Source organism: Prunus avium, chromosome 8 (assembly GCF_965620075.1).
Source record: "Prunus avium chromosome 8, drPruAviu1.hap1.1, whole genome shotgun sequence".
Lineage (NCBI taxonomy): Eukaryota > Viridiplantae > Streptophyta > Magnoliopsida > Rosales > Rosaceae > Prunus > Prunus avium.
Window position 1 is genome coordinate 22,772,562 of NC_142291.1, and position 24,128 is coordinate 22,796,689.

At 40.1% G+C, this 24,128-nt stretch overlaps 1 pseudogene; it reads left to right on the top strand.

Annotated features, from left to right (window-relative positions):
• Positions 1 to 2,938: 2,938 nt before the first annotated feature.
• On the top strand, positions 2,939 to 17,613 carry LOC110767496 (uncharacterized; annotated as a pseudogene).
• Positions 17,614 to 24,128: the final 6,515 nt, after the last annotated feature.

Genomic DNA, 24,128 nt, shown 5'->3' on the forward strand with positions numbered 1-24,128 from the left:
GCACATGGTGGCGAGAATAAAAGATAATAAAAACACAAAGTTGGGTTAATTCTTTCTACCATGCACATTGAGCAAAATTCCACACAAAAAATGCTGAAATTAATTTCTCCTTCATATTAAGAAAGAGAAAACCACATAGTCTCCTCAACATTGAACAAGTTTAGATTTGGGTTGCTGCATTTTCAGCTGAATTCTCTACCTCTCATTCGACAGAATCAATGGTAGTACTCCCATCATCACGATCATTTACCATTTTGTTTTCAGTTGCAACCAGATTGTCAGAAACATTATCTCCTTTACTAACAGAGTCTTGAGTTGCAACCCCACTAGAGTATATTCCACTTGAGCTAGTGAGCTGAGAATTTGGATCATTCTCTCCTTCCACGGCAGAAGGCATGTTATCAGGTAAGTTAACATCCATGGACAATCCCATATTGGTTCCCAGTTGCTGCAACAAAGCCTCTTTGAGGCATTTTGTCGAACAGATGGTGGGAACCAGCAGAACTTCAACACATCTAACCCTCGCAGACTTTGAATTTGGAAGCATACTCATCACTTGTTCAGTCACTCCACCAGACTCAAATGTGATCAGATAACACAATACCCAGACTTTGTTGTATACCTCTGAGAGGAATTAAACAAAGCACAGCCCACTGAATTGGTCTCAAGTATTCCTCTAAGAGCTTGCCCACAACGTAAAGTATAAAAACTGTAAAGGCAAGGCCAGCATGAGCCATGGTTATGTACCTGAGGATCGCTGGAGAGGGTGGTTTAGTGATTTGGATCAATGGGTTTTGGCAGGTCCTTCAGCAGAGCCCGGGGTTCATCTTTTCCAGAGAAAAAAAAAATCTCACGTGAAAAATCTCATGGGTTAGGGTGGGATTTAAGATAGGGTTTGGTATTCATACCTCCCACTAAAAAGTCCCACACAATTTCACATTTTAAAAAATCCTTCGAAATTAGCAAGTTTTTGAATACCATAAGATTTTTTGTTACTTGTTTAAAGTCTTGATTGAATACCACGTGATTTCAACGCCCTCTTTTAAAAATCATAATAGTCTTAATGGAATACCACAAGACTTGTTTAGATTATTTAAAAGTCTTAATTGAATACCACAAGACTTTTTTATTCCAAAATAGTCTTTTAAAATCTCAATTGAATACACCCCCCTAAGGGAAAAAAAAAGTATATTTGTTAGCCATACCGTTAATATGTGTGTTAAATGATAACTGATGAAGTGGTAGGTAGAATCCACGTTTATGTTCTCATGTGGACTAAAAATTTATTAAAAAATTTAGGGTAAACTACATATTAGTACCCAAACTTTAGGGGTCATTACAAGCAAGTACCCAATCATCTAAAATTTTCAAGCACATACATGAACTTTTGGAGAACCTACAAATTGGTCAGTCGTTACCCAGTCCATCATTGGAGTCGTTAAGTGATGATGTGGTGTATCTGACGTGGCTTTTTTTTTTTTTTTCCTTTCGTGTTGGGTGAATGTTTTAAAAAGATAACGGGGATAATTTCTAGGTTTCCAGCCCATCGTGGGACATGTGTTGAAATCTGGTGTACCCTCAACCTTAATCCGCAAATGTGGCTTGAAATCCCTAATCCCCAAACATTACACAAAAGCAATCCCAGACCACTTGATTCCTTTTCACCCAGCTTTTGAAGCAAAACCATTTCAAACTGACAAAAGCCTTCGAATAATGTCAAGTGCAGGAGAATCTTGCTAATTTTAAGGTTATTGTGTCGGCAATGGTATGGGTTTGTCGACCTCAAGGAGAAATCGAGCCAGATTATGGTAAGTTTCAAAATGGGGGTAGCCAGTTACCTTTTAGAGTTTGGGGTTTCTTTTTAGGCTTATTAGTTAAAATGTCCCCTGAAACTTGGGTCAAATCTCACTTTGCACCCTGAAATTGAAAGTGACCCATATACCCTCTTTGATCGTGGTTTCGCATTTCACTTCGCCCCCTGCCGTCAACTTTGTTGCTAACCCCGTCAAAATTATTGACGTGACAGGGGTAATTTCATCTTTTTGTCCCATATGGCATAAAAACATTATAAAAATGTAAAAATTCTCTTAAATAATTAAAATTTAAACATTAAAAATTAACCAACAACCTCATCCCCCACCCATACCAACCATCTCCACCTAGCCCTCACTTCGATGTCACCACCACTTCTCCCACCTTCTTACACCCCCACCGCGACCTCAACCCACCTACTAGAACATCCCACTCCAGCAATCCCCATCTCCCATCTCTCTCAACCCATGGAAACCACCTCATCCCCACAGATGCTCCCCTCGGACACACCCCACCACCGCACAACCAGCTACCTCCACCTAATCACCTCCAACACATTCATCCACCAACCCCAAAACACCCACCCCAAACCACACAACTCCAAAAAGCCAACCTGCACCCCGCCACCTACAACACATCCATCCTTACCCAGCCACCCCAATTGATCCCCCGCCCCAAATCGCAACCACCAACTAATACCCCACCTCATATTACAAAAACCCAACTATCCTCCACCCTTCTTCCCCAAATATGACTCAAAATAAGAAGAAGAAGGAGAAGAAAACATGAGAAAAGAAGACCAAAAAGAAGGAAAAAAGAAGAAGAAGCGGAAAAGAAAAGAAAAAGAAGCAGAAAGTCGGATAATGGAGAAGGAAGAGTATAACATTTTTTAAATTCTTCTAAGCATATAATAAATATCATCATTGTACAAAGACTACTCAAGAATACAACTTGCTCCAGTGGTAAAGACCATTTATTGGGCATTGGAGGTTAAGGGTTCAAATCCCCTTGAATTGATGTACTCTTTAATTTTTGCATTTTTTATTTATTCTTTGAATAAAGGTGGGCTCCACAATTTGCGAAGTTAATGAAAAGATGAAATTACCCTTCCATGTCAGCAATTTCGATGGGGTTAGCAACGGAGTTGACGACAAGGGGCAAAGTGAAACCCGAAACCACAGTCAAATGGGGGTATATGGGTCACTTTCAGCTTCAAGGTGCAAAATGAGATTTGACCCAAGTTTCAAGGGGCATTTTAACTAATAAGCCTTCTTTTTATAATAAAGGAGACTTTGTCTAGTTAAAGTAGCCACTGTAGAAAGTTAGTTTAGGCATGTGAGTTTGCATATGCATTTTTAGGTGGTCCCAAATTCGTACTGCATTTTTTGTCTCATTGCTTGTTCTTATGTGCTTTGCAGTTGATCCCAAGCATTTCACTATTACAATGTATCATGGTGGAAGATTTAGTGACAATTCCTATGTAGGAGGTGATATGACATATTTTGACTATGTTGACAAGGTTATGATGTCTATGGTTGAGATAGGTTAGATGGTTAAACATTTGGGTTATATGGATGGGATCATATTGTACCATTATAAGCTACCTGGGCCATCAAATGCAATGACCTTGCTGCAATTTGATGACAATCCACTAGCTATTATACCAAGTGGAAATGGCCCAAGATCTGCTACATAGATGAGGAGCCATATGAGTTTGATGTAGGATGCAGTGCTCCTCTAACAACTCAAGGTTCAAAAGGCAAAGCAGTGGCAAGGGAAGCATACAATAAGGCTAGAAAAAGGAAAAATATTTTAATTGATAGTAAGAAAAGCAGACAAAGCAGAAAAAGCAAAAAAAAGTAAAGGAAGCATTCACACTAGAAGGAAGTGTTCTCCAAAAGAAAAGAAATAAGTGAAACAAAGGCCTAAAAGGAGGAAGCTTGGTGATTCTTCTCAATCATCTGATGAAGACCCATCTGAAGAATTATGCCTTGTTGACATAGAATATGTCATGAAAGAGATGATGGCTTCGTTGAATCAAATATTTTATTTGCACAAGATTTGTTTAAAGGTGGTTCTATTGGAAGTGAGACTATTGGAATAGAGGAGGCCCAAAATGAGGGTGAACAGGCCCAGAATGCTGCAAAGATGCATGCCGAGAGTCCAAGAATACAATCCTAAAACTGACAGCAACAATCCAATTTTTGAATTGGGAATGATGTTTGCAGATTGCCATGTGTTTAGAGAGTCAAATCTTACTCACTAAAGTATGGACACGATATATGGTATAAAAGAAATGTGAGGTTCAAGTTAAAGACATTTTGTAGAACCAAGCATTGCCCTTGGAACATATATGCCTCTTGCAAGTCATCTAAGGATAAAACATTGGTTGTTAAGATATACAATCCTATCCATACATGTGTACTAGTTTGGGATAACAACCTAGCAAATGTGAAGTGGCTCACTAAAATATTCATTGAAAAAGTCCAATCTAAGCTTAATATTCCTCCACATTCAATCAAGGATGTTGCTTCAAAGAAGTAGGCAATGGGGTTTCACGCATAAAAGCATATAGAGCCAAGAGATCAACTTTTGAGATGATAGAGGGTAATTTGGATGCACATTATACTATGCTTTGGGATTATTGTGAAGAACTGAAAATGAGCAACCAAAGAACAACCACCAAGATGAAGTGTGAATTTAATGGAAGTGATGCAATCTTTCAAAGATTATATGTCTGTTTGGGAGGTTGTAAGAAGGGCTTCAAGGAGTATTGCATGCCTCTTATTAGATTAGATGGTTTTCATTTGAAAGGAGTCTGAGAGTCAATTCTTGACTGCTGTTGGAATTGATGTTAATAATGAAACATGGGTCATACCTTATGTAGTGGTGGAGATGAAAACTAGGGATTCATGGACATGGTTTCTTTAACTGTTGGCTAGTGATGTTGGAATTGTGAATCAGCAACATGGGTGGACATTTATCTCAGACAAGCAAAGGGGGTTGCCTAGAGCATTTGAGGTTTGGATGTAACTTGGATTAGTCATGTTGTACTTTTTGGATTACTTATGCAGGATATATTTTGCACAAGGGTATGGATGTATTTGGATGCAGTCTTTTGCACAGGGATATTGATGTATTTTGAACTAAATGCAAATTCTTTGATATATAGTGGATGCAGCCATATTGATGGCAAATTCTTCTTTGCAATTATTTACGAAGCCAAATGCAATTCATTGCACCATACGCAGTTTACAAAACCTTACCAAATGCAATTCATTATACCAAAATGCATTTTACAAAGCCAATTGCATTTTACAAATCCACATGGACTTCGAATGTGGCTCACTAATACACAATGCACATGAAACCACCTGAAACTCTAGTTATAGCCTCACACTGTGGTCGGTTTTATCTTTTTTGCATCCTTCCCCACTCAGAACCAACAGAAGCATAGTAGCAAAATCCACAAAAACCTAAATCTCCTGGAAGCTTTTCTCTACCCCTCTTCTTGCTTCGCCAAGCTTTTCAGTGAAGGGAAAATTAGGGGTAGGGATTTCTAAAATCCTATGAAGCTATTAGAAAACAAATCATCTAGCATATGCATATCAAATATGAAATAAAATAAAGTGGAAGCCAGGAAATAGCTAGAGATTCATACAATTCTCATCTTATGTCTCAATCTTTATAGGTTTATGAAATAGCACCATAGACTCTCTAAGACAACTATTTAGAGAGGGATTAAGGAATACATACCCTTGAAGCGTATCTTGAAACCAAGGATGATGTTCAAGTAGAGGGATTGGTCCCTTTGATGTTGGTTCTCCACTTTGCTCTCCAAATAGGCACAATGAGGTTATGCCTCCCCAAAGAATCTTCACCAAGGATGGAGGAGAATAGGAGAATAAGGAACCAAGAGGAGAAGATGCGTGCTAGCCTCTTCTTCCTCTAGGTGGCCGGCCAAGAGAGTGATCGGGAGGGAGGTTTGATCTAGGGAGGTTTGATGTTTCCTCTCTTCCTAAATGTCTAACTTGAAACCCTAAGGAGGTGTGGTGATATGGCTATGAATATGAAGAGACATATTGTCACGCATGTGCCACTAAAGATCCCATGTGTCGCACCCCCTCATCCCTTGGCCATTTTGGGCTACTTTGGTCTACCACATTAATCCCATAATGTGTCACACTTTGCCTAAGTCAATAAGGTCCATTTTCCTATAAATGTTTAAGTCATGTACGAGCAAAACTAAAGTTCCATAACTTTAATTAATTCATCAAGCTAATCTAATTAGTTTAATTAATTTAATGACTTAACTAATTAAATCACTAAGTTTTCTAACAAGCATTGGTCCTAGTCAACCTTATGTTGACTGCGTCAAGTCTTGGGTCAATGGTTTGACCTTTGATTTTGACTTTTGACTTTTGACTTTTGACTTTTGACTTTTGACTTTGACCTTGACTTTGACTTTGACTTTGACTTTGACTTTGACCAAGCCGCAAAATCATTTATTCTTTCATACCTTTTAGGTGTGCAATCTTATAGGTTCTAATTAGCGAGGCCGTGAGTAAGAATGGTTTCTTCTAAATCGAATGTGAATTGTATCCCTTTATACAATTCTCCCTATTGCGAAGGCTAATTATAATTAGTCCTTATAGGGATTTCACAAACCATGAGTGACACCTAGCAATACGTCATGGCTACCCAAGCTAAATAGAGTTCATTTAGAAAATCTAGTTAGTTTGTGATTACAATGCAATTCAGTCCTTCTTTATTATAATACTCTATGTCGTGTTGTTGGGACATGGTTAACTTGTGTCAAATCCCTAACATGACATCTCTTGGTTATATGATTCACTTGGATGCAATTGCAAACTTTCTTGTTTCAATTCCCATCATGTACTTTGGCCAAAGATTCAACAAATCATATCTTTAGAGTATTCTTTCTTCCTACTAAGAGTAGAGATTCCTTGTTTTACATTCACATGCCTCTGTGTACATGCTGAGTATCCTGAGGAACACCTTTAAGTTACAACCTTTTGATATAACTGTATGGTGCTCTCGAAGACAAACAACCCATACATATAACAACCGTGATATCTCAAGTCTAAGGACTAATTTGGATTATCATAACTTAGAATTCTTTGTTTGACACTTGTGAGTAAGACTTCCATACAAGAATTCTTCAGTTGATTGCATTCAGTGAACTCTATCTCTATAGATCGTACACATATGTCTCAGTGTCTCTACACAAATGACTTGAGACCAGTCATCCTTCTGTTTGAGCAGACATAATTGTACCAATCTTTGTGGTTCACCATTGTCCAATTGGTGATCCTATGACTAGGAACCTTTTTAGGATACGATACTTCTATGGTGGAAAGGTCTCGTTAATCTAACTTATTTAGAATGCTTTCCATTCATATCTTTATCAATGAACTTATTACTCTGTGTACATCATGCATCTTAAAGTAACATTCGTGCCCCTTTGATTATGTTAGCTATATTATATCCTTAAAGTATTCCATTTTTATATTGGCTTTTAGGGCATATATCTAACATTCAGAAGCCCATGTATCACATTCCTCAACCTTTCGCACATCTTGGGATCAATCCAGTGAAAGAAGGCGCATCTTCTTGATCTTTGTAGAGAGACACGAACAAGCCCTAATTAGCAATCGGTAACCTCTGAAAATCTCAAACCATTCAATCTAATCACAACAAACTTACCCCATAGTTTGTGCAACCCTAGAAATGGTGGCCTGGGTTTGTGTTTGTCCACGACATGCAAATGCGAGCTCTCTTACCACAGCTACAGAAGGGCGCCTTTATTTGATTTAGATTTGAAATTGGATTTAGGGTTTCAGTCCAGGTTGAATGGCGAGATGAAGATATCAATTTGGGGTTTTTGTTCTCCATTTTGGGGTTCGTGGGTCAGAAATTATCCACGTTGGCAAAAAAAAACACGCAAGCAAAAAAAAATCCACGTCTAATATGCCACGTCATCACTTAACGACTCCAATGACGGACTGGATAATGACATGACCAATTTGTAGGTTGAGTATTCAATTAAGATTTCATAGAAGTATATAAAATTATTGGTAGTCAGTAGGGTATAGCTCAATTGGTTGAGCTCTTTCACCTTCACTCATATGGGCAGAGGTTTGAAATCTCCATGCACCCAATGAATATTTATATAAACCCCCTCCCCCAATCGCTTGTATTAAAATAAATAAATAAATAAAATTTTGGGAGAGTCCAATATAGGCCCCTACAATTTATATTCTCTAGACACAAACCCATCAATCTATAAATCTATATGGAAAACCCAAATTCAAACTGAAATACCCTGTAAGATATAAGAGGTCATAATACTCAACGTATTTACATTAGTTGCCACTAGAGTTTAGATATGCATCCTGATGGTTTTCAATAACTGGGAACGACCGTTTCATTCATGACAAATTCAATTTACAACCATTTCAGCCTTGATCGATTCCCATCATTGAAACCATAGATTCTCCAACGTTAGATTCCCCTCCAATGTCTCTGTTGTTCAAATTCTGGGTTCGTAGGTACATTCTATTCATCAAACTAGTCGCTAAGAAAAAACGATAGTGACTGAAACAATCTATTCTAGAGCTGACGTCACAATTGTATGGTCTGCCTTGTATATTGCAGGTAAATTACGATTCATGTGTTTTGAATTTTTAGCACTTTTTGTTCGTATCCTCTATGTGATCATATCTACCCCTAAATTATGCAATTCCATGGAGCCCCATCAGTTGGTTGTTTGACTATTTGTTTCAGAGTTTCATATTGTTCAATATTTGTTTATGTTTTCCATAATTTGTCTATGACCTAAAAGTTGGGCTTGTGTTTTTGTTGCGCACATTATGTGTTTGAGGAAATTCCTAGGTGAATGCACAAGTGATTTGTGATGTTATTTTACCTTGTGTTAGTACTACCTGTTGCGTCGATTCAACTGCACCAAAATGGATTCAGCTGCATCCTCAACTTGTGATACTCGCAAGTGCACGAGCCGTTCGGTAATATAGCATATGTAAGTGCGAGGTCGATCCCACAAGGATTGGTGATTGAATGATCCAATTCATTTCCCCTACACAAAACAGAAATGAAAAAGAAAATAAATAAAACAAGAAAAAAAGGAAATAACTCAAGCAAATAAGTTCCCAAGTTCAATTAGATTAACGGATTGATTCTAGCTAAAGTATGATTAAGCCATGGTGTTTGGTCATAACCTTGTGTTCCTAATTCCCTAATTTGATCATTTGTTGTCTAACCTAAAATTAAGCATTAGGAACCCATTAAGCATAGAAGAACAATTTAAACAACCAAGCATGTATCTAATCCCTGTTGTCGAATGTCCATACATACTCTTCCTATTCATAGTTCAATTCGAATTAAAGCATGGTGTCTACTCTTAATTCAAACCAAGATAGCTAACATGCAAGCCAAAATGGTGATCAATCATTCAAACTAGCATATTAACTTATAAGCATAATGAATAAGAACAAAAACCATAATTGAAACTTGGAAACTAATTAAACTTGAATACTTAAGAAAGAATGTACATTACAAATAAAAGTAAAGTGGAACTAAGAAAACTTGAAGGAAAATTTAGTAAAATCATTTTGTTACAACAATTGACAACTTGAAAGGAAACTAAGAGAATTTGAGGGAGAGAAGGGAAGGGAGCTCTAGAGAAGTGTTTGAGAGCTCCCCCCCTTGGGGTGTGTTTTGAAGCTTGAAGACTTCTCTATTTATAGGGCTAAGAGGGAGGAACATCATGATGAATTCCAACACCACCATTCCTCTTTTGATACAACCCATAACTCTCACTTCATCTTGTCTATGTTAGTGTGGTTGGAATCAATTTCATCCCATACTTCTTTTGCTGCTCTTGAAGCTTTCTTCACATGGGTTTTCAAAGGTGTTCAATTGTGGTTGCCTTTTGCTGCCAACCCATGTGGTTTTATTTTGGTTGCTGAAAAGAAATGATTTTTCTGAACCAGGCTTGGTGTAGGAAGGCCAGCGGTTTCAAAACGTATCCAATGGGGCTCCAATTTGGCTATGTTATAGTAGACACCCATTGGAGCAACTTCTATGAAGAAAGTATTCCTATTGGAGAAGTAGAAGTGTGTTTTTTGGGCCTTTCAAGTTGGCTGCCGAACAGAGACTGGAATTGACTTCATTTCATTTCATTTCTTTCTTTTTGCTTCACATGCATGCACATGCTTCTCTTTAATAGCTCCAGCATGTACCAACTTGCTCCTTTAGACTTTCATAGCTGGAATGCCTCCCTACTTCACTCATTATGTTGGGTACAAAGTCAGTTATAGCTAGGGTGAGGCACATGGCTAAAAGGAGCCACATGGCTAAAAGCTGGCAGCTGCAAATCCTCCTGAGCAGGGTTCAGTGTTGGACGGGCTAAGGACTCCAGATATGTTCAATTGGGCTGAAATTTGTATATGTTATAGTACACACCCATTGGAACAACTTTCATGAAGATCTTCACCTCATCCGAGCCCCAGAGCATGCTGATCCAAGGTCAAGACGTTGACCTACGAAACTGGGCTGGCAAGGGTTTGTAGCCAAAATTAGTTTGTCTTTAAGCTCTTCTTCCATTCACCCAAATCAGGCCTTAACATGCATGGATTGCATCATTTCCTATCCAAAGCCATCATTGTTACCTAAAGCTCAATGAACTGAAAGATAAACACAAAAATGATTAAAAGCACAAGTTTAACTAAAAAACATAACCAAATCATAAGCTAGAAGGGTACAAAATGATATACAATTATGAACCGATCACTACCTTTTATTCTTCAACTTACAAATAGGAGATGCGATATAGTAGTAGCTCAGTATTTTTTGTAGTAGGTAAATTGTTGTAGCGTGAAGCAAAAAAGAAAAAAAATCATCACAAGATCAAGAATGATTGGAATTTTTTTTTTCAGTTGTATGTGATTTGATGATTTGTTATAAACAATTTTTATATGTAAACAGGGGATAAGGAAAAAAGAAGGTTCTATCAATACATCCTTGTCTATAGTGAATATTTTACCTTTTGTGTATGTTTCCTATGTAGATAATGTGGGAAATGTAGATTACTTACGCGAACTGGTAGGTAAATTGCAAAAAAGAAAGAAAAGCATCACAAGATCAAGAATGCCTAGAATATTTTTTTTTGGTTTTATGCGATTTGATGATTCGTTATAAACAGTTTTTATATGTAAACCAGGGGATTAGGGAAAAAAAAACACCTTGGTAGCAATAGATACCATGTCTATGATGCATATTTTACCTTTTTGGTATGTCACCTGCATAGATAATGCAGGAGATGTAGATTACTTACGGGAACAAGTAGGTAAATTGCAAGTATACTGCAGTGAAGGTAAGTGCAAGGAGTTTTTATTTTATTTTTATAGAAGTTTGACTATAGGGGTAAATGATGACACTAGGTATGTACTTTTTCTATTTTTGGAGGTGGTATGAACATTGTTGATGCCCAAAAATAGATGATCACTTTTGGACCCAACTTAGAGATGGCTTGCCTTTGGTAATGGAGTTCCCTTCGGCAAGCGGAGTGAGATATGCAGAAGGAGAGTGCAAGGGTGAAGACCTTAGCACCGGTGTGGTACCGGTCGAAGGCTCTTCGATGCTTAAGTTAGCTAAGTATGAGGGGAGTAAGTAATTCGGCAAAGTATGGATACATAAGCCAAATTACTATTACCTTTTGAGGTTGGACAAGGGCCCTATTTCTAGAGGAGAAATATGGGAGACCTACTTGAGGTGATCTTTTGATGTGGGATTCATGGGCATCCTTTGTGGGATTGCTACGTGTCCTAGGGCATATGTGTGCCTACATTTGATACGATCGGGCAAGGGTGTTAACTGAAGGTTGAGCACTTGTCGATGCCCTTTGTTAGCTACCAAAGAGATTGGTCATATGTGGTATAAACAAACATGCACTGTAGTTTACTTATGCAATCATTGTTTGCATGTATAGTGTGGAGCAATCAATCTAAAAAGCCTACATAATGACTTAAGTTTGTTCTTTTGTTTTTTTCATTTTAAATTGTTCATTATCTGGTTTGATATGGTCCCGCAATTTATTTTTTATCTACATATGTAGTTTACTAATTGTGTTTTATATGTTCTTTTTATAGTTATATGCATACCTATTAAGTAAAAAATTACAATCTGTTTGAATACAAGTTTAGCTATATGTTAAATGATGACATTGGATATGTACCTTTTTTATTTTTGTAGGTCGTATGTTGGAATAGGAAAATCCAGTACAGATCTGGTTTTGGGCCATTTTTTTTTAATGTTTTTAATGGTTTGAGGAAAACATCATTTTGGGGTCTTTCCAAGACTTATTGTAACAACCCGATCCTTAAATAATACTTAATTAATAATTTAATAGAGGAAAAGACTAAACTACCCCTAGAATATTTTATTAGGTTTTAAGTTGGCTTTTTAACCGGGAATGAATTTTGGAAATCCACTTATACCATTGCGTAGAGCACGACGAAATGAGTCCGAAGACACGTAGTGGACTCGAATCGGACTTGCAACGAAGAAAATACGAGCAAATTACGAAAATGGGCAAAAATTGTAATTTTGGAAAATCTGATTAAAAATCTGATTCTCCCTTTCTCTCTCGTGATAACCCCCCCCTGTTGTTTTGCAGCTCCAGCCGCACCACCATAACCACCCAGCCGACCACCCTAGCCCACCGGACCAGACCCCACACGCCAGCCGGACCTCGCCGTCGCACCCCTGACCTGCGCCGCCTCCGTCGACAGCTCCAGCCACCGGAAACAGCTCGAATTTGGCTGGTTTTGCTCCGAATTTCAAGTCTCTCGTTCTCCCTCCTCCGGCTACCAAATCGGACGAATTAGGTATGATTTTTCGACTGATTTTCATGTTCTAGCTTATGGTTGGGTAGGCTTTGAGAGATTTCAAGGTTTGAAGGGTTGATTTTGGAGTTGAAATTCTGCCGGTATTTTGAGAGTCAGAACTGAGGTATTATCATATTAAATGGCAGCAGGATTTAAGGAATAGTTTTATAAGTAGTTTTATAAACTTTAATCTTTTCAATATATATATATATATATATATATATATATATATATATATATATATACATTTATTTTAAGCCACCATAGGTACCCAAGGTTGCCTTCAGTATAATAAATGTTGCCTCGGAAATAAAGTTGCTTTCGGAATAAAATTATGTTGCCTTCGGTATTATTGATGTCGACGGACATCCAGTTGCCTTCGGGTAGATCAACATGCTTGACACAGCCCCACGAGTCTCGGGGACGCTCGAACCGTGTGGTGCTAGGATTGCGGATCAGGCCGACCAAGTGTCCCCTGAATTCTGCTAGGATTGCGGCTTGGGTGACCTTGTGTTTCCCGAGGTCTGCTAGGACGTGTAAATCCGGTGGCACAAGGATGGAATTGACGGATTATAAGGAATTGACGGAAACTAAAGGAATTGACGGAATTATAATTGGGTACACCTGGTGGTAGATTAAAAGTTGATTTCAATGCTTTCAATGATTTAATGTTTGATCAAGTATGTGATTGATTATATATATATATATATATATATATGAATGTAGTGATTCCAGTGTGAGTATTTATATAAGAAATGATTTAGTTTTTATAACAGTTTTTACAGTGGGGTTAGTATGTTTTTATGCTATTTTTCTAAAGCTTTGTTTCTGGTCCACTCACCCTTTAAATGTTTTGCGCCCCCAAGTAGTAAGCATGCACAGTGAGCCACCACCGAGCCGAGTCCATCATCCGCCACCTTCCTTGACAAAGTAGGGCCTTGTTTAATTATTTTATACTTGTAACCTAATATGTGTAGAGCTCTGATATTGCCATAGAACACTTGTCTAACTGCTGACATGTAAATTTTTGTATGCTGGCAGTTGGTGTATATTTTTATATGCTCGTTTAACAGGTGTAATCTCGGGTTTGGTCTAATTCCAGGGGAGGCTCTGCTGAGTTTTTCGGCAAAAGTCAAACCCCAATTTTAGTTGAAATTTGACTAGAAGGGCAATTAGGTCTTTTGTGCTCGGCACTTGCCAGGTGTCGGACACGCACAGGGTTCGGCTCGGATTCCAAAGTGGAATTTGGGTCGGGTCCTGTCAACTTGGTATCAGAGAATTAGGTTAACTTCCTGTAGACTCCGCACTGTGTGTGCATCTCGGTTTCAAGGAATTTCTGTTTCTTTTGACAGAATCAGGGGCCCATAACGTGGTGGCACTAGGAGAGGGACTAGACAGTTGTCCCGACTTCGAGGACAGGATCCCCATCCTGAACTAGAGCAGGTAGAACAGTCTCAGGTGGGAGGTCAGACAGGGGCCGTACCGGCGAGAGTTCTCCCACACCTGGACACTAATTTCCAGCAGACTTTGGAGTTGTGGACTTAGGCCCTATCCAGAACTGGGCAATCCAGAGATCTTTCTCTGAGCTACGTAGATCAGGCTAAGAGGATTGGGGCCACCGATTTCGATGGTGATGGTGGCCCAGCTGTAGTCGAGCAGTGGATAGAGCGGATAGAGTGGATTATGGAGGTGATGGCCGTTCCACAGGATCACAGGGTGACCCTGGCCACTTCTTTTGTGGCCAGAGATGCTAAATATTGGTGGGAATCAGTCAGGAGGAGATATCAGAACCCATCGCCCATTACATGGTCAGATTTCAGAGCAGAGTTTGATGTGCAGTTCTATCCGCTCGCATATCAGAATATGAAGATGGAAGAGTTTCTGCAGCTAAAACAGAGTGGGATGACGATATTGGAGTATGAACAGAAGTTCAACGAGTTATCTAAATATTGTATTCCACTGGTAGCAAATGAAAGAAAGAAGTGTCAGTTGTTCACCCGAGGGTTGAAGGCGTCAATCAGGGGTCATAAAAAGGGGCAGTTTCAGTTCGGAATCATCTAGTAGCCGCAGTTATGGAGGTTTTCGACCTGGAGTAGGTTCCAGCAGATACTCTAACCAAAGTGGTAGTTCTGGGAACCGCTCTGGAGATGGAGCAGCTAGAGGTGCTGAGAGACATATTTCTGGAGGCAGATCTAATTTCCCTGGAGATGGTGGATTTAGATGTCATTTTGGGGATGGATTGGTTAGCCAAGCTATCACATCCCGGATCGGCTCCGCCGTAGCACGATATTGTCCGCTTTGGGCCCCCCCTCTCTGGCCCTCACGGTTTTGTTTCTAGGAGCTCACTACCAACTTCCCAGTGGGTCACCCATCCTGGGATTGCTCTGGGCCCCAACTCGCTTAAATTCGGAGGTCCTACGACTCCGAAGCCAGTGAGCTCCCAAAAGGCCTCGTGCTATATGGATGCGGGTGTGTACATATAAGGCACATCACCCACTCTCCGTTGGTTGATGTGGGATCTCACACAAGCACTATGCCTCCGTAGGTTGTTTTCAGAAAGAGGTCATGTTTCGTAGTCCCGGACGACCTGAGGTGACATTTTAAAGTGAGCTCAGAGTACTTCCATCTTGCCTCATTTCAACCATGACGGCAAGGCAGTTGCTCAGGAAAGGATGTTCAGAAAATTTGGTGCACCTTATCGATACCCGGGATAATGGATTGAGGTTGGAGGATATTCCAGTGGTACAGGAATTGCCAAATGTGCTTTCGGAGGATCTCAAGGTTTACCACCTCACCGAGAGATTGAGTTCACTGTTGAGCTCGTTCCGAGTGCGAAACCCATTTCTTAGGCGCCGTATAGAATGGCAACAATTGAGTTAAGGGAGTTAAAGACTCAGTTACAGGAGCTGGTGGATAAGGGTTTCATCTGACCCAGTTCCTCACCATGGGGCGCTCCAGTAGTGTTGGTAAAGAAGAAGGATGGCACCATGAGATTGTGTATTGCCAACGGGTAGTAGAATAGGGGCACAGTAAGGAACCGGTATCCGTTACCATGGATAGATGACCTGTTTGATCAGTTGAAGGGTGCCAAGGTATTTTCTAAGATTGACTTGAGATCTAGATATCATCAGCTGCGTATTAGAGAGGAGGATGTGCCTAAGACAGCTTTTCGGGCGAGGTATAGGCACTATGAGTTCCTAGTGATGCCATTTGGATTAACTAGCGTTCCAGCTGCATCTATGGATCTCATGAACAGAGTGTTCCGATGTTACTTGGATCACTGTGTGATTGTGTTCATAGACGACATCTTGATTTACTCTAAACATCAAAAGGCGCACTTAAAGCATTTGGAAGTTGTGTTGAAGACCTTGAGATGGAAACAATTGTATGCCAAGTTCAGCAAGTGTCAATTTTGGTTGGACAGAGTGAGCTTCTTGGGGCACATGATTTCTGCATAAGGTATTTATGTGGATCCCCAGAAAGTTGTGGCAGTAGTGAATTGGCCACGACCAACTAGTGTTACTGAGATACGGAGTTTCCTTAGGTTAGCTGGTTATTATTGTCGCTTTGTGGAGGGTTTCTCTACTATAACGGCACCTCTCACTCACTTGACTAGGAAAGGCGTCGAATTTGAATGGTCAGATGAGTGTGAAGAGAGTTTAATGAACTCAAGACCAGGTTGACCACTGCTCCGGTATTAACACTTCCAGACAACACAGGAAATTTCGTAATATACAGTGACACATCCCGACAAGGATTAGGTTGTGTGTTGATGCAGCATGGTAGGGTAATCGCTTATGCTTCCAGGCAACTTAAGAAGCATGAGTTGAACTATCCTACTCATGACCTGGTACTTGCCATAGTAGTGTTTGCCCTGAAAGTTTGGCAACATTATTTTATGGGGAAACGTGCTAGATTTTCAAGGATCATAAGAGTTTGAAGTATCTGTTCACCCAGAGGGAACTAAACCTGAGGAAAAGGATATGGTTAGAGTTGATTAAAGATTATAATTGTACTATTGAGCATCACCTAAGAAGAGCTAATGTGGTAGATGATGCCCTCAGCAGGAAGTCCTCGGGATCGATAGCTCATGTTCCAGGGAGGTATTTGCCACTGTTGGTGGAGATGAGGAAATTGAGAATTGGGCTAGTTATGGATGATCAGGGAGCACTGTTAGATACTCTCAATGTGAAACCAGTGCTAGTGGAGCGATTAAGGAGAGCCCAGTCTCAAGATCCATTAGTTTGTACACTGAAATTAGAGGTTGAGAATGGCACTAGGACAGATTACTCAGTGAGGAATGGTGGGACTTTGATGGTAGGAACAAGATTGTATGTTCCTGAGGATGAGACATTAAAAGGAGAATTTTCGAGGAGGCCCACTGTTCAACTTTTACCATGCACTCAAGTAGCACCAAGATGTATGTTAGTGAGTGTCTAGTGTGTCAGCAAGTCAAGGCAGAAAGGCAGAAAGCATCAGGATTGTTGCAACCACTTTCGATTCCCGAGTGGAAATGGGATCATATTACTATGGATTTTGTGTTCAAACTTCCTCGGACAAAGGACGAGCATGATGGAGTATGGGTAATTGTGGATCGACTCACTAAGTCAGCTCACTTTCTGCCGGTGAGAGCGAACTATACTTTGAATAAGTTGGCCAGATTTTTATAGATGAGATTGTGAGACTTCATAGGGTACCAATATCCATTGTTTCTGATTGAGATCCTCGGTTCACGTCTCATTTTTTGACGAAGTTGCATGAGGCATTTGAGACCCAGCTGCAGTTCAGAACTGCATTCCACCCCCAGACAGATGGTCAGTCTGAAAGGACGATTCAGACTTTAGAAGATATGTTGAGAGCATGTGCATTGTAGTTTCGGGGTAACTGGGATGAGAAATTGCCACTCATGGAGTTTACCTATAATAACAGTTTTCATGAGAGTATAGGAATGTCACCATTTGATGTCTTATACGGGAAACAGTGTAGAACGCCTTTGTATTGGGATGTAGTGGGCGAGCACAGGTTACAGGTATCTGAGGATGTTGAAAGGACAAAGAAACATGTAGAAATAATCAGAGAAAGGCTCAAGGCGGCCCAGGATCGACAAGAGTTATGCAGATAACAAGATAAAGGATCTTCAGTTCGAAGTAGGTGATTGAGTATTTCTAAAATTGTCTCCTTGGAAAGGCATAGTGAGATTTGGGAAACGAGAAAAACTAAGCCCTCGCTATATTGGACCATACAAGATTGTGGAGCGTGTGGGCCCAGTAGCTTACAGACTTGTCTTGCCAACAGATCTTTCCCGTCTACACGAAGTGTTCGACATGTCTATGCTCTGGGAATATATTTCAGACCCATCCCATGTATTGGAAGAGCAGCCCATAAAGTTGAAGAAGGTTTTAAGTTAAGTAGAGCAACCTGTTCAGGTTCTGGATTGGAGGATGCAAGTGCTTCGATCCAGAGAGATTCCACTAGTGAAGGTTTTGTGGAGGAGTCACGACACGGTAGAGGCCATATGGGAACCCGAAAAGTGTGCGGGCCCAGTATCCTTACCTCTTCGAGTGACAGGTACGCAAATTTTGAGGATGAAATTTTCATAAGGGGGGTAGATTGTAACAACCCGATCCTTAAATAATACTTAATTAATAATTTAATAGAGGAAAAGACTAAACTACCCCTAGAATATTTTATTAGGTTTTAAGTTGGCTTTTTAATCGGGAATGAATTTTGGAAATCCACTTGTACCATTGCGTAGAGCGCGACGAAACGAGTCCGTAGACACGTAGTGGACTCAAATCGGACTTGTAATGAAGAAAATACGAGCAAATTACGAAAATGGGCAAAAATTGTAATTTTGGAAAATAAGATTTAAAAATCTGATTCTCCCTTTCTCTCTCCTCACTCTCCCCTTCTCTCTCGTGATAACCCCCCCACCCCCCCTGTTGTTGTCTGCCGCGCAAATCTCACGACCTGGAGTTCCGGGCCGAGGGGATGTGCGTTAATACGGGGTTTCCTGCTTTTGGATGCGGTGCGGTTGTGCGCGGGCGTGCCAGCACGGTCTACCGTGCGTTGATGTGTTGATGAGTGTTGGATGGATAAGTGGTGCGCCTGTTTGATCTGTCTTCCTATTCAAACGATTGTAGCCGAGAGAGGAACTGGTCTCGGCTGTTAGGTTCACGGCCTGAACTACAAGGCCGTTGAGTGATGGTGTTGGTGGTGGGTTTTGGGCGGTGCTCCGGCGCGCTGCTCAGGGAGCGACGGTCGTGTGATATATGGGGTGAGTGAACGAATAACAAGGATGGTGCTCCGGCGCCTTGAAAATCAAGGGTCGTATGATATATTTGATGAATGGATTTTCCTTACAATCTACCACTACTCCTAGGAAAGCAAGTAAAGATATTGAAAGTGCATTACAGGAAAAAATAAGTTGCTCCGTAGGAGGCTTTGTTTTGGTGTTGAACCCTTTGAATGTAGCTCGAGTCTTGTATTTATAGGAAGAGTCCCTGGATGAGTAATCGAGGCTGAATTTACGCGTAGTGGAGTCTGATTAGCGCAAGTGGGCAGTCCAATCGACATTTGGGATCGTGAAGTATGGTGGTGAGACCCCAGAAATCCTGGTGAATCTCGGCCGCCGCTCTTGATCGTGGGTTATGAGCCTCTGGCCGTGGAGACGCATTTATGGCCTGGATAGCTGGTGAACCAACATCTCAGGCTGTCAGAATCCTTGTGAGAATGTCCACGTCTAATCACTCTGATCCTCATCACCAAATCCTGACTTCAGTCACTTCCCACCTTCCCTCATGCATTAAATGCTTTTTTGTGGCCAATGGGTTTGCTGCATTAAACAGGCACTACTTCATTAAATGAAGCCTGGGACCCTGCTGTCACGTGATGATTTGCCTTTAATGCCTTGGCCGCAATTTTGTTCGGCCTCGGCCTCGGCCTACGCTTAAGGCCGAGATGATCATGTCTTAGCATTTCTTCTTTTATTTTTTAGGAAGGCGAAATACCCTGGCGAAACGCTGCGTTTCAGCTTCTGTGAACAAGTGCCAGGGCCGAGAGAAAGGGCTCCTTCGGCCAGCTCATGGCCGTGATTTATCAGGCACAAACAGTTGTTTTGTAGCTCCAGCCGCACCACCATAACCACCTAGCCGCCTAGCCCACCGGACCAGACCCCACACGCCAGCCGGACCTCGCCGTCGCACCCCTGACCTGCGCCGCCTCCGTCGATAGCTCCAGCCACCGGAAACAACTCGAATTTGGCTAGTTTTTCTCCGAATTTCAAGTCTCTCGCTCTCCCTCCTCCGGCCACCAAATCGGACGAATTAGGTATGGTTTTTCGACTGATTTTCATGTTCTAGCTGATGGTTGGGTAGGTTTTGAGAGATTTCAAGGTTTGAAGGGTTGATTTTGGAGTTGAAATTCTGCCGATTTTGCATCGCCGAGTTCAGCCACTTCCAGCCACTTTTTGGCCATAGTCCAAGAACAAAAGTGGTTCCAAATAGGGTATATTACCTAGGATAGGAGTTTGGGCCGACGTTGTGGAGAAAATCCGGTCATTGGAAATTGTTAGGCACACCCACGCGCCGGAAGCGCGTGGGCCAGGTAACAGGAGCCACTCTTGGTCCTAGAATAATCCTCGTGTTCTCACGAGCGCGTAGGATTTTGCGGATCTCAATTCGGATAACGTTTGAACCCCGAACGGATCTCGCATAGTGTGCGATTTCCGAGTTCAATACATTCAGACCGTTGGATCATAGCCAAACTGGAGTATGTCAATCTAGGTATTTTAAGGATTGTGTAGGTTTCGACGGATCGTAAATCAGAGTCCCGGATGCACCGAAAAAGCCAACCCTAGGGCTAGGTTTACGAAAAATCGTTCGTCCGTCCGATCGTGAGCAATCCGACCGTCCGATCGAGACCAAACTCTCGGGACATGTGTCCTAGACTTATCGGAACCTCTAGTAATGATCGGATCGAAATTCTGAGGTCGTAGACCCAACGGGGTCCCGAGTTGACTTTTGGGGACTTTATCGCTTTTGAGTCCCGAGATATTTCTAAGTCATGCCCTTTGAGAGGAAAGTTAATTTGGGTATAGGAATGACCTTTAAAGTGATGCACGCACTTTTAGGAGTCGGGGGTCAAGGTTTTTAATTTAATATTATATTACTGAGCAGAGTTTTTAATAAAATATTATGATGGTTATACAGGCACCCGGGCACCAGGTGACCCGCAGGAGGGACCTTCAAAGGGTCCAGCTAGCTCAAAGTATCTGTGAGTGGACTGTTTGTTTTATAAACGTCTTATGCATTTTAATTTCATTATTTGATCTTGAAAGTTTTACTGAATACGGCTTTCCTAGCATGACTTGATAGATTTAAATATTTCTGTTTATTTATGTGCTGCCTAGTGGAACATATAAAAAGGGATTTTGAGAGTCAGAACTGAGGTATTATCAGATTAAATGGCAGCAGGATTTAAGGAATAGTTTTATAAGTAGTTTTATAAACTTTAATCTTTTTCAGAAATATATATATATATATATATATATATATATATATATATATACATTTATTTTAAGCCACCATAGGTACCCAAGGTTGCCTTCAGTATAATAAATGTTGCCTCGTAAATAAAGTTGCTTTCGGAATAAAATTATGTTGCCTTCGGTATTATTGATGTCGACGGACATCCAGTTGCCTTCGGGTAGGTCAGCATGCTTGACACAGCCCCACGAGTCTCGGGGACGCTCGAACCGTGTGGTGCTAGGATTGCGGATCAGGCCGACCAAGTATCCCCTGAATTCTGCTAGGATTGCGGCTTGGGTGACCTTGTGTTTCCCGAGGTCTGCTAGGACGTGTCAATCCGGTGGCACAAGGATGGAATTGACGGATTATAAGGAATTGACGGAATTATAATTAGGTACACCTAGTGGTAGATTAAAAGTTGATTTCAATGCTTTCAATGATTTAATGTTTGATCAAGTATGTGATTGATTATATATATATGAATGTAGTGATTCAAGTGCGAGTATTTATATAAGAAATGATTTAGTTTTTATAACAGTTTTTATAGTGGGGTTAGTATGTTTTTATGCTATTTTTCTAAAGCTTTGTTTCTGGTCCACTCACCCTTTAAATGTTTTGCGCCCCCAAGCAGTAAGCATGCACAGTGAGCCACCACCGGGCCGAGTCCATCATCCGCCACCTTCCTTGACAATGTAGGGCCTTGTTTAATTATTTTATACTTGTAACCTAATCTGTGTAGAGCTCTGATATTGCCATAGAACACTTGTCTAACTGCTGGCATGTAAATTTTTGTATGCTGGCAGTTGGTGTATATTTTTATATGCTCGTTTGACAGGTGTAATCTCGGGTTTGGTCTAATTCCAGGGGAGGCTCTGCTGAGTTTTTCGGCAAAAGTCAAACCCCAATTTTAGTTGAAATTTAATTAGAAGGGCAATTAGGTCTTTTGTGCTCGGCACTTGCCAGGTGTCGGACACGCACAGGGTTCGGCTCGGATTCCAAAGTGGAATTTGGGTCGGGTCCTGTCAACTTATGATGAAAGTTTGGTTAGTGAAAACATATATAGATATAATCGGAATAGTAAAGTGTTTCAATGCTACAACGAGGGAGTTCGCAATTGTGATAGGCGTGCAAAATTCACTAGTCTTGATGTTGAGGAATTGCTTGGATTCCCTAATGCTAGTTGTGAGATAAATATTAACAAACGGAGTTTGAAAGATAGTGCAAATATTGTTAAAAGGAACTTTATAGCATCTGAAGGGGTTAGTAGGAAAAATATTGGAGTTCCAATGCTTAAAGTAATCAAAGGCAAACCACAACAAGAACACAACCATGCTTATAAGGAAAACACCATTTTCCTTATATGGAAAACACTGTAATTTACCTGCAGTATGCAAGGGAGATCACACAAGCTTGTGAAGTCGGCTCCGGAACCAGCAACTGAACCAACAAAAACACACGTGGAGAAGACTTGGGTCTTTCTCAGAAATTTAAATATAATGAAAAATCTATTCCCCAAATTAAACCCACATTCAAAACCTACGGAAAACACAATGGTACATATTAAAACTATAATAAAAACCTATGGTAATTGATGATTAAATCCCATACAATCAGTTGAAGGAAAACCTAAAATAAAAACATATAATAAATAAAAGAGACTTGAATACAATCTGTTGGAGGGAAAAACCACAATAAATTGGACGATCGCATTTTAAAAGCCCCCACAAAACACGTTGAATTGTAAATAGGGGCAATTTTGGAATCTAAAAAATACAATAAATCAGGATCCTAGGTTGATTAGGTAACTTGCTGAGTTAGATCCTAGTCATGGGAAAATAAAGAGATGGGTTGCAGTCAAGGAAATATCACTTCTATGGAGAAAAGCTAAATTTTCTATAAATTTTTTGGTGTATTCAAACTAGACTTTGTAAAATTCATTCACATTTGGATGTATTCAATGATCTTTTTAATACAACTAAATTCTTTGGGCTTTCGAAGTTTCATAAATACGTATGATTTTGCACTGCAATCAAAGATTTGGGCTTTATAAATTTGTGGTGGTGTGGACACATGGTAACATGCAAATTTAAAGGTACACTAATCAAAAGCTAGAGAGGGCTACTTATGTTATTGCATGTGTGGCAAATGAAGTAGTTACATTGTGGGAAGAAAAAAAAAAAGTAGTTACATTGAATTTTAGTATATTTAATTTTTTTGTAATTTTTTTAGTATAATTTATATTAGTTCTTTGTTTGACTTTGCAATTAGTGCCTAACCGAAAATACCGAAATAAGGGTTTTAGATAGAATATAAAAATGAAATTGAAAATTAGAAAGTGAGAATAAAATACATACAAACAATAAAAATAAACACTTAAAAATAAATTAAAACACACATCCTTCTACTTATATCCCTCCAAATGTAACCCGCCACCAACACCCAAGCCATTACTATGACCACAATAAGTGGCCCTAACCAGGGGCGGATCTTTAGAGGGACAAAAGGGGTTGCTTGACCCCATGAACCCTCGAAATCCTTCCTGGAAGCTCCGATCTTGACCCTATGGAAGGTTGGTGGGCGATATATGTCAAATTGTCACATGGACATGAAATGAAAAAAATTGAAGAATTGCTCCAACCGAGTAGTCAAATCCTACATGGATTTGAAGGCTGGAAGAGATATGTCAAAAATAACATATCAAAAAACTTGATGTCAAAGTTTTTTTAAATATTTTTTAGTCATGGACCCCACTATCATTTATTCTCTTTTAAAACTTTATGCATCATAAGGCCCCATTTGTTTTTTAAAATATAATAAAATAATATGATATTTGGCATGTCGGGTTGAGTTCAATTTTTTT